This window comes from Dermochelys coriacea, chromosome 1 (assembly GCF_009764565.3).
Source record: "Dermochelys coriacea isolate rDerCor1 chromosome 1, rDerCor1.pri.v4, whole genome shotgun sequence".
In the NCBI taxonomy this organism is placed as follows: Eukaryota; Metazoa; Chordata; order Testudines; family Dermochelyidae; genus Dermochelys; species Dermochelys coriacea.
The window spans coordinates 256,832,290-256,847,243 of record NC_050068.2 but is presented as its reverse complement, the minus strand read 5'-3'; positions in this window follow the sequence as shown (position 1 = coordinate 256,847,243).

Below are 14,954 nucleotides of genomic sequence, written 5' to 3'. Positions count from 1 at the left end.
AGGTGTGCGGAGAGGCATTAGTGTCTTTCTACCACCACCAGATCCTGGTGTAGCCAGGGGCAGGTTTAACCCCTGGTGCAATTAAAAACAGCTTTAAGGCTGCTCTGTCTTGTCACCCCAAGGATTCGAGATTGCCAGAAAACAGTGTGCTTCAGCCATGTCCCTGGAAAGCCACCTACCACAGAGGGGCCCTACCTTTACATCAGAGGGACCAGGACTCACTACTATGGGTCTCCTGTATCTGGGAGCTGTCCTGTTACGGCGGCTCTCCATCCAATTTGCAATATGGCAGTGGAGGCCAAGGATCTGTCCCTCAGTTTCAAAGAGCTGAGGCCACATGTGCAGATCATTTATTAACATTTGCAAATTGCTTTGAAGATTTACAGTGCAATGTAAGTGTGAAAGTTTTATCAATCATCAGCAATATATTCCTTGCTGCAGTAGCCCTATTTATTGATATATGTGTGCCTCCGTCTGCCAAATCTTGCTGGACTGGTGTGGATTCGGAAGATCCAGAGAACATGAATTATTTCTGTGGTTCCATTAGTGACAGCTCCTGTTTTGTATTCAGTGATCACTGTAGCAAATCGATTTGTCACCTCCCTAATGTAAACAGAAGGGAAAAATTATGAAAAATACTAGGACAGCATCTCTTTAATTACAAAATGTTCATGCTGCACACCATCCAGGAGTGAGAAGGATGGCCCATTTCAGGGGAAAACATCTCACTGTCTGCATGCTGCTTATCAGTAAGTACAAGAGGATGCCAGTAGCTCATTAGGAAATGTCCTGTTCCCGCAGACCCAGAGGGGAGTTGATTTCCATAATAATAATGTTTTCTTTTAATTATTGATAATGTTCTTAGATGAATATAGATTTTTAAAAATGGGTTAAGCTCTGTTGCACTTTCTTGAAAGAGGAGGCAATCGTAAAGCTTGTTACTGAAGCTGCCTGGAGCCCTATTCTGCACCAAGGGAGGAAGGATGCTCTTATGGCTGCCTGGAGCCCTATTCTGCACCAAGGGAGGAACGATGCTCTTGTGGCTGCCTGGAGCTCTATTTTGCACCAAGGGTGAAGGATGCTTTTGTGGAGACTGTGATTCCAGTGAACTGGGTTCAATTCTGGGCTCTGCCACAAATTTCCTATTTGACTTAAACTCTGTGGCTCAGACCCCCATTTGTAATCTTTGTCTATCTTGTCTATTGACATTGTTGGCTTTTGGTCTCTTACTATGTGTATGTACAAAGCCATGCATAACAGGGCTGGTCTCAGTTGTGGGCTTTGAGTGCTACTGTAATACACACAGTGATGATGTTGGGTGTTTTGCCATTGAGTAGAGCAGGGCTGTGAGTTAACAGGCCTGAAGAGGGACCTGGCCATCTTTGAAGTCACTGATGTCAGGCCTCTGACATTTCCCTCACTATGTGGTGATGCTGCAATGTCAGGACATTCTGAAGCAGTGTCACAATGCTGCAGTGCTACCCACTGAAAATCAGAATATTATAACAACCAGTTAGATCTGTCAAATCGGGACTGCCTGGAAAAAAGGCTGATGGCAGTCTTGACTCCTACTAACATTTAAAATATTGTAAATTTAGGCTGTAGTGGTCAAGACTAAAATTGAAGATAATTTGAGCATAGGTTAACCTTAACTGAAAGAGCCTGTGTCCCAACATAAATAATAACCTGCATTAATACATTGCCTTTTTGCTAACTATTTCAATACATTTGATAAAGGACAGTATTATCTCCATTATACAAATGGGAAAAATGAGGCACAAAGTGGTTAGGTAACTTACCCAAAGTGACACAGTGAATCAGCAGCAGAACTGGGAACAGAACACAAATCTCCTGGCTCACAGCCCCCCACTCTGACTATTAAGCAATGCTGTCTCCTAAGCAAAGCTGAATTCAGTACCAGGGTTGTCTACATTTACTATGCGAAAACAAATCTATCACAAATTAGTACTTGCTATATTCCTGAAGTAATCAGTTACGTGGCACTGAATATTATCTCAAAAGTAATTGAATACTGATTACTTTTACAGTGTGCCTGATTGCTGCATGCAGCTGCACTATATCACACAACATCAACCATACATTTAGAAGAGGAATTATGGATTGCCAAGAAAAGTAATCACAAGTCATCTGTACTGTTTCCCAACCAAAAAGTAATCTGAAGATGAATTTTTTTGTTAACCAAAGTACGAATCCCTTCACCCTTCCTAAAATTAACCACTTCTGTTCACCTCAAGCTCTCATCAGAATAATCTGAAAGCAGCCACTGCTCTAGCATCTTTGAAACAGGCCACTCGGTGGTGCTGTTTGAGCAAAAACAACACAGATTAAAAAAATATGCTAATGATGACTAATGCCCGATCTACACTTAAAAATTAGACCGACCTAGTTACATCACTGAGGGCTGTGAAAAATGTCATGCCCTGAGTGCTGTAGTTAGGTCGGCCTAACCCTCAGTGTCGACCTAGCCACCGTCTCTTGGAGAGACAGATTAACTACACATTGACAGAAGACCCTTTTCTGCCGATGCAGGAAGTGTCTACACTATGGCATTGTAGCTGTGCTTCTGTAGGGACTGTAACATTGCCATGCCCTAAGGAACAGGCCATTACGTTAATGCTCATTTGCTCCTTATGAACTCAACTAATATTTTCACTGAGATCACAGCACTTGAAGTTGGAATTTGTGTACAGAACGTAGTAATAACATTTGTTCTCATTTGTTTGTTTTTTGTTGAAATTGGCCAACGCTTTCCAAAATGGGAGCCTAACTATAGCTAGCTATATCCGTGTTTTGGCAACTCAGTAAGTGGGCTGTTTTTAAAAAAAATGGTTTTCAAGGAATACCAGTGGCTCCCACTGAGTTCTACACTTCTGAAAAATCAGGCTGCTCACTCAGGTGCCTAAATATGGTTCCAGAAACCTAACCTGAGGCACCCATTTGTGCAAATCTTGTCCGGCTACATTTTAATGGGACCCCCATCAGGTTAAATTGTGCTGAAAGTTTAGGGTTTTGGTAGACCTAAGCTTTTGTAAAATATTAGCTCAACAAACAGAGGCAGATTATGGTTTTGTGGGGCCCTAAACCAGAGCAAGTGGGGGACCCTCCTCACCCCTTCCGCCTGCAGTCTGCCTCCCCCCACCACAGCACTCCTGCCAGGGAAATGGAGTCGAGGCAAGAGGGCTTGGCTCTCTCTGCTCGCCTGGCACTCCTGTTGGGACGCGGGGTCAGACGGGCAGAGCGGGGCAAGCCCCCGCGCCCTGACCTTGCTCCCTAGCAGGAGTGCTGGGCATAGTGGGACAAACCCCCACACCCCGATCTTGCTTCCCAGCAGGAGCACTGGGCAGAGGGGGGCAAGTCCCCACGCCCTGATCCCGTTCCCTGGCAAGAGCACTGAGGGGTGGGCAGGTGGAGTGGGTCAGGGTGCAGGTGATGCCTATTTTTGTAAGGGCCCCCCCCCAAGTTGGCCAGGGCCCCTGGGCACAGGTCCCATTGGCCCAGTGGCTATTCCGCCACTGCCAACAAAGTGTTTCCATTAAATGGTCACCATCAACTTAAAAATATCATTCCGGTCTGAAATTGACACACAGTCCTGCAATGGGGAAGAACCACTCCAGTCACGCAGAACCTGGCCAAAATCCACTGGACTCCATGTGCACTTATAGAGCTTGACAACTGCTAAGAATCCGGTCCATGATTTCTGAACCTGACAGTGTTCTTTAAGTGATATAAGGATAAACCAAAAAAAAGCTTATTTCCAGCTCTATCAGATCATGTTTCCTAGCAGATAGAGCTCTGGACTGCAACTCAGGAGTTGACAGCTATTCCTAGCTCTGCCACTGGTCTCCTGGGTGACCTTGGGCACATCATTTCACCTTTCTGTGCCTCAGTTTCCCCACATATAAAACAAGAGCAATGATTCTTACCTCCTTTGTAAAGCACTTAGAGACCTACTGACAGGGGTGAAAGTAACTCTGAAGACTTACTGGTATGGGGCCGGCTCCAGCCCCTGGAAGGGGTGGGGCCTCGGACAGAAGAGGCGGGGCTGGGAGGGGTCAGCATCCCCCAGCCAGCCCTTCCATACCCCCTGGCCCACGCTGCCCAGGGTTCCAGCAGCGACTTAAAGGGACCAGGGCTCTGGCCGCTGCTGCCCTGGGCCCTTTTAAATCTCTGGCCCCGGGGCAGCTGCTCCCTTTGCCCCCCCCCGTCAGCAGCCGGGAGGGGCAAGAGGGGCAACAACGTTAAAGCACTGCTGTGGCAGCACTCTAAGCAGGGTCCTTTGCCGCGGCAGTGCTTTTGCGCCCCCCAGTCAGTGGCCCTGCTGGTACGGACCCTACTGGCAGGGCCGCTGATAGGGGAGGCAAAAGGGGCAGCAACATTAAAGCACTGCTGTTGCAGCGCTTTAATGTTGGCGGCGTACTGGCCGGTACCGGCTTCTTACCAGTACACCGTACTGCCCCGTACCGGCCCACTTTCACCCCTGCCTACGGATGAAAAATGCTATATAAGAGCTAGGCATTGTGATAAACAAAACTATGGCTTTGTGCAGCTAAAGTTCTTTACAAATTGGGAAGGGAGTTCCCCAACTAACCTCCCTCTGATCCCCGCACAGGCTGCCAGAAGGGCAGCAGCTAGAGCAGGCTAAGGTGCAGTACTTTGCCCTTATGGGAGAAGGATATCATTTACCACAGATGGGCCCAGCCTTCCTGCCCTCACAGATTGGCTCCTGACAATCCCAGCAGTGAAGGCAGGCAGCTCTGTTCTTCCCTTGCCTCAGGAAGAGTTAACCCTCTCCCTCCCACACCAGGAGACTGTTGCATGGACACCTTTACTTATTGCCAATGTGAGAGAAGTCAAAGAGTTCTCCTGAGATGAATCCCAAGAGAGGACAGGATGTTAAGGCTCTGGGCTCCCATGCACAGTGTTGGTGCCCCAGGGGACGTGGACATTACCTCACAACAAAACTGGCCATGCCAAATATCCATCCATGTGTATATTTTGAACATGCCATGACCTCAAAACCAAACCACCAGACCTTTTTAAGTTTTACTCACAGGGCCTTTCATTACATGACCACCCAGCACTAGGTAGTGTGACATGCCAGTCAGCAGATAATACAATATGTTCATATGTATAATTATATGATCATCATATAATACAAAGGCAACTTTAAAAAAAAACATAGGTGCACATAAATAGCATTTTGAATTACTGCATGTGTGTTGTTTGTTCATGCAATGACTCTTGTATGCCTTAACTTCACCCCTTTGGGCTCATGCATTACAACACACCCTTAACTCTGCCCTTTCCATCTATGCATTATGATACAATATTTATAATTACATGTTCATGTACTGTCTCCACACCAAGGTCAGATTATACCAGGTGATTGTTCTGAGCATGCTACTGTCTGGAACAGAGATGTGGCCTATGACAGCATCTAAACAAAAGAGACTGGGGAGGTGTCCATCACAGATGGCTGAGGAAGATACTGCACATTTCATGGAAAGACAAAATAGCAAATGCGAGACTAACAGCGCTGACAGAGCAGGACATATTAGTTGCATGGAAGATAGGAGACATGCTATTGAATTGGTCCCTGAGGCAGGAAAGAGAAAGTGAGGAAGGCCAAGGAAGAAGTGGCAGAAAACAGTGGCAGAGGATATTGAATATGCTGGCATCATCTGGGAAGAAGTACCACAGGTAGCAAGCGACCACAACCAGTGGAAGAACTGGACTGCCTGATGCATCAGTGGCACAGGTGGAACTAAGGTCTAAGTAGCACAAAAATACAATATACATTTTCCCTCTGGCCTTAACATTCTCGGACCATAGTGTTTTGGTGGCTTTTGTAACAAAACCTTGACCACCCAGGATTGAATGGTGACCACGAAGCTGCGCAGTATGACAAAATGGAAGTTACGGATGGGAACACGAAGGGGATGCATGCCCTTCTGAGGCCAACCTCCACGCTGCTCCGTGAACCAACTGTGATTATTACACCCTCTGCATTCCTAATGTATGCCGCACTTACTGCATGTTCCGGGTCCACTGCTCCCAAGATGGTCTGTCTCAGGAATGTCAGGTCAAAGTACAGCCTGGTTTGTCCCCTTCCATCCATCCCAGCATGTGTTAAAGCGAAGCGGTCTGTGTAGCAGATATAGAGAGAAAAGATGACCTCTGTGAGCAGCAATACACAAAAGGAACCATCTTCCCCTGCACAGAGCTCACAGAATGTAAAAAAAGGCATGAAACAAATAATAGAACCAGTGAATGCTACTACCAGCAGAGAGCAGTAGGCTGTCAGAGACAAATAGGAAATAACTCCTTAGAGCCATTAAAGATGAACAACTTTCAGGTGATCTTTTTCCCTTTGTTCGATGAATAAATCACCTCCCTTCTAATAACAACTGCCATAAAAAACTAATTAGTAGACCTTGATTCAGTAATTATTTGGTTGCTAATAAAAGTTAGATTTGTATCTTTAAAGTAGGCCAAGCAGTGGGGTTTGCAGCATTACAAGGCTGTTATGCAAGGAAAACAGTGTGTGCTAGGAATGGGTATCAGAACGGGGTGGGGCCAGGGAGCCATGCTCTCCCCGCTTTTTAGTATCCGTAAGTGTGAGCAACAGTGTGTGGGGGGGACTGAGAGGAGTGAGGGGGGTGGGATCTTGGGGGGAAGAGGCAGCGTGGGAGTGGGGCCTTGGGGAAGTGGTGGTGCAAAGGCAGGGACGGGGTGGTGTGGAGCGGGGGGTCTTGTCAGAATGGGCGGTGTGAGAGCGGAGGCTCGGGGAAAAGGGGCGGGGCAGGGGCAGGGTCTCAGGAGGAAGGGGTGGTGCGGGGTCAGGGCTATGGTTCTCATGCCAGTGGGCCCCCCACTGTGAGGGACCTTCTGCTGCTCCTGGTAGACTGATGTAACAGAACAATATCACACTATTGTTAATTCTGGATTCAAAACTGGGGCTGGGACTGTCATTTATCTTAGAACCATAGAAATGAAGGGCTGGAAGGGATCACGAGAGATCATCCAGTCCAGCCCCTATCCTGAGGCAGGACCAAGTAAACCTAGACCAGGGGTTCTCAAACTGGGGGTTGGGCCCCCTGAGGGGGTCATGAGGCTATTATATAGGGGGGTCACAAGCTGTCAGCCTCCACCCCAGACCTGGCTTGGCCTCCAGCATTTATAATGGTGTTAAATACATTAAAAAGTGTTTTTAATTGATGGGGGGGGGGGTCATACTCAGCGGCTTGCCATGTGAAAGGGGACACCAGTACAAAAGTTTGAGAACTCCTGACCTAGACCATCCCTGACAGATCTGAGGATCTGGCTCAAAATGGATACTTTAAGCATGTTTTTCTTCTCCCCGAAAACGAATTCCTGTGAGTTTCTGGATTAGTAATAATACTTAGCACTTATCGAGTGCTTTACATGTTCAAAGTGCTATACAAATATTAACTAATGAATCTAATAATTGCATAATTAAATCTTATTTTACAATGCTTGAGCACTGTCTTACACTTTGCATGCTGTTGCAGTTACAAAGCCATAGGAAAAAACAGACTATCCAACTAAATTAAATGTTAGATCAAAACAGATTTAAGAATGAGGAGAACTGACAACCCTTGCATGTGTTCCATTTTCCTTCCTTTTATGCTAGGATACTGAAGAACCCATGACTACGTTCTGAAGCCCATGGCATGTGGACAAATTAGTTCACAGGGAAATGAACCGGGTTAAAACTCTCCAGGCGTGTACTTTTGCTTGGGTTTTCTCAGCACTGGCTGCCTAACTGAACAGTCACTCCACAGGGGAGTAATTAGAATGCATTCACTCTAGGCATGAAACCCCAGTCTGAGCATATTCACCTGGGACCGTCTCCGGTGAGCTGTATTCACTAATGGAGTCTGAACTCAAGCCAGACAGGGAGGGGACTCCTCTTGTCAACTTCCCCCCCCATGGAATACAGAATAATTCATTAACAAACACTTTTCACCTACGACAGTGCAGCTAAATCCCAGACTGGAGCGTCCTGGTCCATATGGAGTTTAATTACATCCCTGCCACATCCCATTTGTCATTCTAAAGACTAGATGGAATGTCAGGCGATGCCTTTGCTGTTTAACTAAAAAATGAATTTTATTGCAAAATATGTCTGCAGGTAATTGTGTGTGGGGCAAACTGCTGTATAACCTGATACACTTCTTACATAACACCCCTTTGCAGCCAAGAGTGTCTTTGAAGGAGGAGATATTGCCAACATAGAAGACAGGAGATAATGGCCTGGTCTACACTTAAAAGTTAGGTTAACATAGCTATGGCACTCACGGGTGTGAAAAATTCACACCCCTGAGCACCATTATTAAGCTGAATTAACCCCTGGTGTAGACACAGTTAGGATGATGGAAGAATTCTTCTACTGACCTAGCTACTGCCACTCAGTGGATTACCTACATCAACGGAAACCCCCCTTCCGTCGCTGTAGGAAGCTTTTTCACTACGGTGCTACAGTGGCACAGCTGCAGTGGTGTAGCTGTGCCGCTGTAGTGCCCCATAGTGTAGACACAGCCTATATTAGTGGAATGCACCATGTTTGTTATTTTTTGCAGCTTCCTCTACCCCATAATCACTTTTCTTGGAGATCTTTGTCTAGTTCTGGTGAAAAGGCTTTGCAAGAAACCATCTTGAATTCACAACACATGTACAGTGCCTTGTTCCCCACATAATGGCTGTCCCAGGCATTGGTTATACCATTTTGTTTTGTTTCACCAGATCTCAGTCATGCTTTCTAGAAAAGTGTTGAAAATGGTTACATCCCATCTATGCTGGCGGTTAAACCATTTTCAGCTCCAGTTCAGGGAAACCTGTTGCTGAGGATCATTACCAGCAGCTGCTCAATTTCCCAGAGCTGTGGTTTTCAAACTGCAGGTCGGGACCCAGTACTGGGTCGTGGAATATAAGGCACTGGGTTGCAGTGGCTCGGTCCTGGGGTGGATTCTGCACAGGCCTGCTCTCTGGCATAAAGCAGGGCACCCTCAGGGCTCACAAGGGCCTATTCCAGCAGTCAGGGCTTGCCAGGGCACAGATATGCCATGCCCTTTCTCTGGATCATGACCTCTGTACCAGAGGCTGGGAAGGGGTGGCATAGAAATCAGTACAGCAGCTCTATGCCTATTAAAGATTTCCCTAGGCAGGGAAAGTCCACAAGGAGCCAGATCCACCAGCTTTACCACAGTTGTACGGCACCAGAGCGTGCAGAACAGCCAGAGGGCACCCAAGTATCCCACGCCAGGACACACATCCCCTTCTCAAGTTTGAATTCTTCCCAAGGAGACATTCCTCACTGTAGTGTACAGGAGTTGCGCTATATTCCTTTAAGGAGCGTGTAAACCTTTAAGGAGCGTGTAAACCTAAGGAGCGCTTACCCTTTTCTGTGTTTTAGAAGCCTGGCAGAGAAGCGGTATGTATACGTAGCTAGGCCTTACGTGTGGTGTACTTAGTAAACATAGTTATTTGGATCCCACCTTGTCTCTGTGCTTCCTTCATCTCATGCTTGTTGCCTAAAAAGCAAAAGATACACCACTCACTAAACTGAGACGCTTGTGGCACACCCAAGCTGGTGAGCTTGTGAAAGAAACAAAGCAGAGTGCAGACTGCCCTGATGGCACTAATACCCATACAGATTGCAGTCACTATGCTTAACTGCATGTGGGATCAGTTAGCTGTCCACTAAATTTGTATGGATATCGGAGTCAACTGGTATTTGTCCCTGAGCCTGTAATCTGGTGAAATGCAGAGGGCCATATTCTCTGTGGTGCAGGAGGATGGCCCATGAAGGATGCAGCAGACCCTGAGGTACTCATCAGGCTTTGGAGTTGAATTTGCTCGCTCTCAAAGAAGTAGTACATAAAACACTATGAAATTTTAATATGCCTTTTCTGGAGGAGGTTGGAGCTGGCAAAGCAGTTGCTAAAGCTGGTAGGGCTTTTTGCTTTTCACTTGCACACTAATATCTCGGGTGGCCAAAGTGTAGCTTTGTGGCTAAATGCAGCTCACACACTCCTGTAATATTGCCTGGGGCTCAGGAATGGCCCTCATACTTATTTAATAGAGAGATGCAGCTTTCAAAGACTGCATATCCCCACACCATGTTCCATCTTGAACCAAGCAGCCCCTGTACATTAAAGGTGAGATTGGAGATGAAAACAGCTGCAATGTACGTGATAGGAGTTAGCAATTATTAGAATGACTTTTTAAACAAATTGTGCGCATTAAAAAATAAAATAAATCTTTTACTTTTGGCAAGTTGCTACTGTGGTTCTCAGTTTGACAAAAATTGGGGTATCTGTAGCTAATGTGCCAATCCTGAACAAAAGCCTGATATGGATGTGGTATGTTTTTAAAGACCAGCTCCTGGTCAGATTCCACCCCCCATCCCACACATCTACCCAAACAGGCTTATGGAAGGAGGAAAAGATTTAGACAAATCTGGATCTCATCTCCAGAGTGATTCTGATTCCAGCTTGACCTAATAACTCAGACAGATCCTCTTTTACAGACTAATCTCTCCCCTCATTTTATCCCACTTTACAATTTCTGGCACTGATTCTCAGTTGGTCTGTTCCTGAGCCAAGAGCAGGGTTTGGGGGAGAAGAGGGTGGAATCAAAGGGAGCTTTAAGCCACTGAAACACAAAGACCCCTTAGCAAAGGGCTCCCTGTTCTTTACAAACAACTCTCACCCCAGACCTGACAAACTCATTACACCAAACATGTCTTTCACGATATTTATCCATAAAGGGTTATATGTAAGGTATCTACAGAAAGCTTGTAACTTGTCAAGACTCATAATCATTGTGAGATGTATGTATGGGTAATATTTAAGGAATAATGTATTTATATGTACAGTATGCTTTATGGACTTGGAGTAAAAATTAGTCCCAGGGGATAATATTGCTCAGTGATGGTACATTTGGGCAGAGGGAAGTTGTCACCCCACCCTGTTTAACCAGCGATGTCATGCAAGGCTCAATTGTTTAGTCTTGCACAATACTAAGGTTTTCAATGGGAAACCATCAGAGGCAACTGCAAACAATCAAAACCACTTTAAGGTTAAAAAAAGAAACATTACAATAAGACCAGGGTTTGCCCTATGTGTGAATAGAAGCAAAAGGCTGTTTTCAGTATAACATAGAGGAGGGAGAAGCACTCTGAATCCATTCACTGAGGAAATCACTTGTGGCGCTGGGGGCAGGGGTACATTAACATGAATGTTTCTTGGGAAACCAGCCACCTCTGCGCTTTAACTGAACTTTAGGGGGAAAACCTATTTTAGTAAATAAAAAAGGTAACTATTAATAAGTGTAAACTCAGGTCCATGTTTCATGATTTTGTTTTATATTGTAATCATCTGTTTCTATCACTCTCTTGTTTCTAATTAAATCTTTATTGTTTCTTAATGAGCCTACTTTTATTTTATTATAAGCTCTCACAAGTGCTATGTGGCTTTCAGGAGCTGTGGTTTAAAGTATAACTGGTAAACAGGGGCATGCTGCTGCTTTGGGAGCAAAGAATCTGGGATTTCTGTGAGTAGCTGGTGTCAGGGGCTGGATATCACTGGGGATTGTTTCAAAGGGACATGGGTGCACTGATTGTTAAGCTACAAGGAGAAGTTAGGGCTGGCATAGCTTAGAGGAGAGTGCTTGAGTGGCCAAAAAGCTGGTGGTATCAGGGAACTGACACCCATCCAGGCACAAGACTCCCTCAGGCTGGATGCAGGGAGTAACTAGGTGACTCAGAGTTCTGGCTACCCCAAGAACTGTCAAAGCTACATTAATACTTCCCATATTCTTGGCACATGCAGGGGTCTATCCACCTCCTTTGCTGCTGCAAGTTAGAGCAGCCCTGAGGTTGCTCTAACTTATTCTCTGCTTCCCCTGGCCCACAATGACCCTGGGAAGCAGAGCATAGCCATAGCCATAGCCATAGCCATGCCAGTGACATGCAAGCTGTGTCAAGAGATAGGAACAGGGCCAGCATAGAGCCCTTACACCAGTTCTCCTCCAATTAGGGAGACCAGTTACAAAAGAGGTATTCTCAGAGGGTCTAACTCACTTCAAGTCTCTTTACACTGCCAAATTGATATGGAGGAGCTTTAGTTATTCTGAAAATCAGTGTCCATGTTTTCCAGGCCCACACCATGGCTAGGTCCATCAACACTGTTCCTGTGGTCTTTGATCCGTGGATTATGCATACTCCAAAGCTGGCTAGATGTGGGGTGTTTAACGGGGTATCTGTTCTCACCCATGCAATGCCATGCAGATTAGGAATGAGGCTGCTGTGGTGTTCCCAGTGACACCACTAGGTGGCAAAAAGAAAAGGAGTACTTGTGGCACCTTAGAGACTAACAAATTTATTAAAGCATAAGCTTTCGTGAGCTACAGCTCACTTCATCATTAATGCATCCGATGAAGTGAGCTGTAGCTCACGAAAGCTTATGCTCTAATAAATTTGTTAGTCTCTAAGATGCCACAAGTCCTCCTTTTCTTTTTGCGAATACAGACTAACACGGCTGCTACTCTGAAACCTGTCGCTAGGTGGCAGTATGGCAATATGCATCTTGATAAAGATTTCATGGTTGTGTTCCTGCTGTCACCACTAGGTGACAGTGTAGCAACACATAGCATGTGTAGAGTCCAGTACTGTATCTGTGCTCTCCCCAGCAGGATGTAATGTGGCAACACACTTACTAGTGCAAATACCATGACACCACTAGGTGGTGATGTGGCAACATACATGGATGCAGTTTTCATGGCAGGGGGTTTCTGCCCTCACCCCAAGGGGATGGTGTGATAACGTTATGTGCCGGTACAGATTCCATCCCAAAACTCACCCATGCAAAACCAGAAACAAATAGAAGTGTCACAGCCTCTTTCTTTTATCTGATCGGTGCAATTCTCAGCTCGTTCGCACGTATGGGCACTGCATGGTGATGAAACATGGGGACAGTGAACAGAGAGATAGAAGCACACTAGGCAGGCACATATTATCTCAGTTAATCCCCAGTAATTTTCTTTTAGTGAAATTGTAGATGGTCAAAGTGGGTTAAAAACAGCTGTATAATTATTGTGGATCTGGGGTGCATGTGTTCTGTTTAGTGAAGAAAGGCATTATGGCCCTGCTAAAAAAATGCCTAACACAGAGCACAATAGTAGCTTCGCCAGGGATTATCTAAAGCCCTCCGTTAACGTGCACTAACCCATTTAGAAGATAATAAATAATCAGCCACACTAGGACTTACTGCATAAATATGTGCCTATACTCTCCCCAGGTCTCTTTTTTGAAGAGTGGGCATTGTGTATTCCATACCAGGCTAATCACAAGGAGGAAATTCACTGCACACTACAATCCCATCAAAGCAAATAACGCTGTCTCAGAGAACTGCACAGACCAAAGTGTCCACTTTAATGACTCGCTTATTGTTTCCCTTAGTAAAATAAAAGAAAACACAACACCTGTAAACTTGATCACTCTTCAATGAGCTGTTTAGCCCTTACATGACCACTGCTTGTCCACTGAAGGAAGGGGATTTTCTCCAAATGGACAGTCTGCTAGGCACGACAGCAGTGAAATATTTGCAAAGCTATTGTGAAGTACATGTAGCACAGCAGAAGGTAAATGGACAATGTAGACTGGGGGGGGGGGGCACCAGTGCTATACAGCAGTGGTTCTCAAACAGGTCTGTGGACCACCCGTGGTCCGCGAGCTCCATTCAGGTGGTTTGCGGATAGTTCCCTCTAACGTGCACACCTGGGCAGCTGCACATGAGAGACTGAAGGGCCACCCACCTCATTAGTGGAGCCATAGGGGCCTGGCTCCACTAATTAGGTGCCTGGACCCTGGAGAAGACGCACATGTAAGGTGAGGTGTTGGCCTTGGGGGGAATAGGGGGTAGGTGGGAAGGGGCAGTGGGATCAGAAGAGGGGGTGGGGAGAATCTGGAACATGCAGGGCTCGGGAGGCCAGAGGAAGAGGTGACTTTCCCCAGGTCCAGGGCTGCGGCTGCTGGGAGGAGATGGCCCTCCTTCCCAGCTTCAGTTCTGTAGTGGGGGAAAGACCCCCACTCCTTCCCAGCCCCAGCTCAGGGGCAGCTGAGGTGGGGGAGAGGGGCACATCCATCGCATTAGAAAGGTGAGACTACTGATATTAAAATATGAGTTGTGTGCTTTTATTTGTAGAACAAAAAAACCCCAAACAATTATTATTAACAATTATCCAAAGCGCTTTACAATAGTTAGTTAACGGTACAAACAACCTTTGGAAAGATCATTAAGTAGTCTGCCAAGACCCTCAGCAATTTTCAAGTGGTCCGTGAAAAGAAAAGTTTGAGAACCGCTGCTATATAGGAACCCGCTGAACTGCAGCTAGAGAAGCATAGCCTAAGTGGGGCTGACTAGATAGTAACTTTGGAAATCAGTGAGCATTTTAGCAGGGCTATGCTGGAAGGTGTTAATGGCTGTGATCAACCATAGACCCGATTAAAGCAGACGGGTGCACTAAGCATCCCTTCCTACTGAATGGAAAGAGCAATTAAGCCTTTATTGTGGCGTGAGATAGCTGGAAACAATACAAGCTACTGCTCAATGCAGTTGATTGCATGGTGAGGCATTAGCAGGGCTAATTCATGTTGTCTGAGGGGTTACCCTGGCATTGGTTGTAAATGCAGGGGCTAGGGGATGGTTTGGCAAGCTGTGTGATAGAAAGGCAGAGAGGCCAGAGAAAGTAAGCGGACAGGAAGAGAAGCAGTTGAGAGCATGCCCCTGAGAAGGAGCAGAGTGACAGAGCTCCTTGGAGCAAAGGACTAGCTGGAGGGGCAGGTTTGGAAATTGTGAGCAAGGAAACTAGAGTGTTCAGGGAAACAGAACATCATGTACATGCTTTGT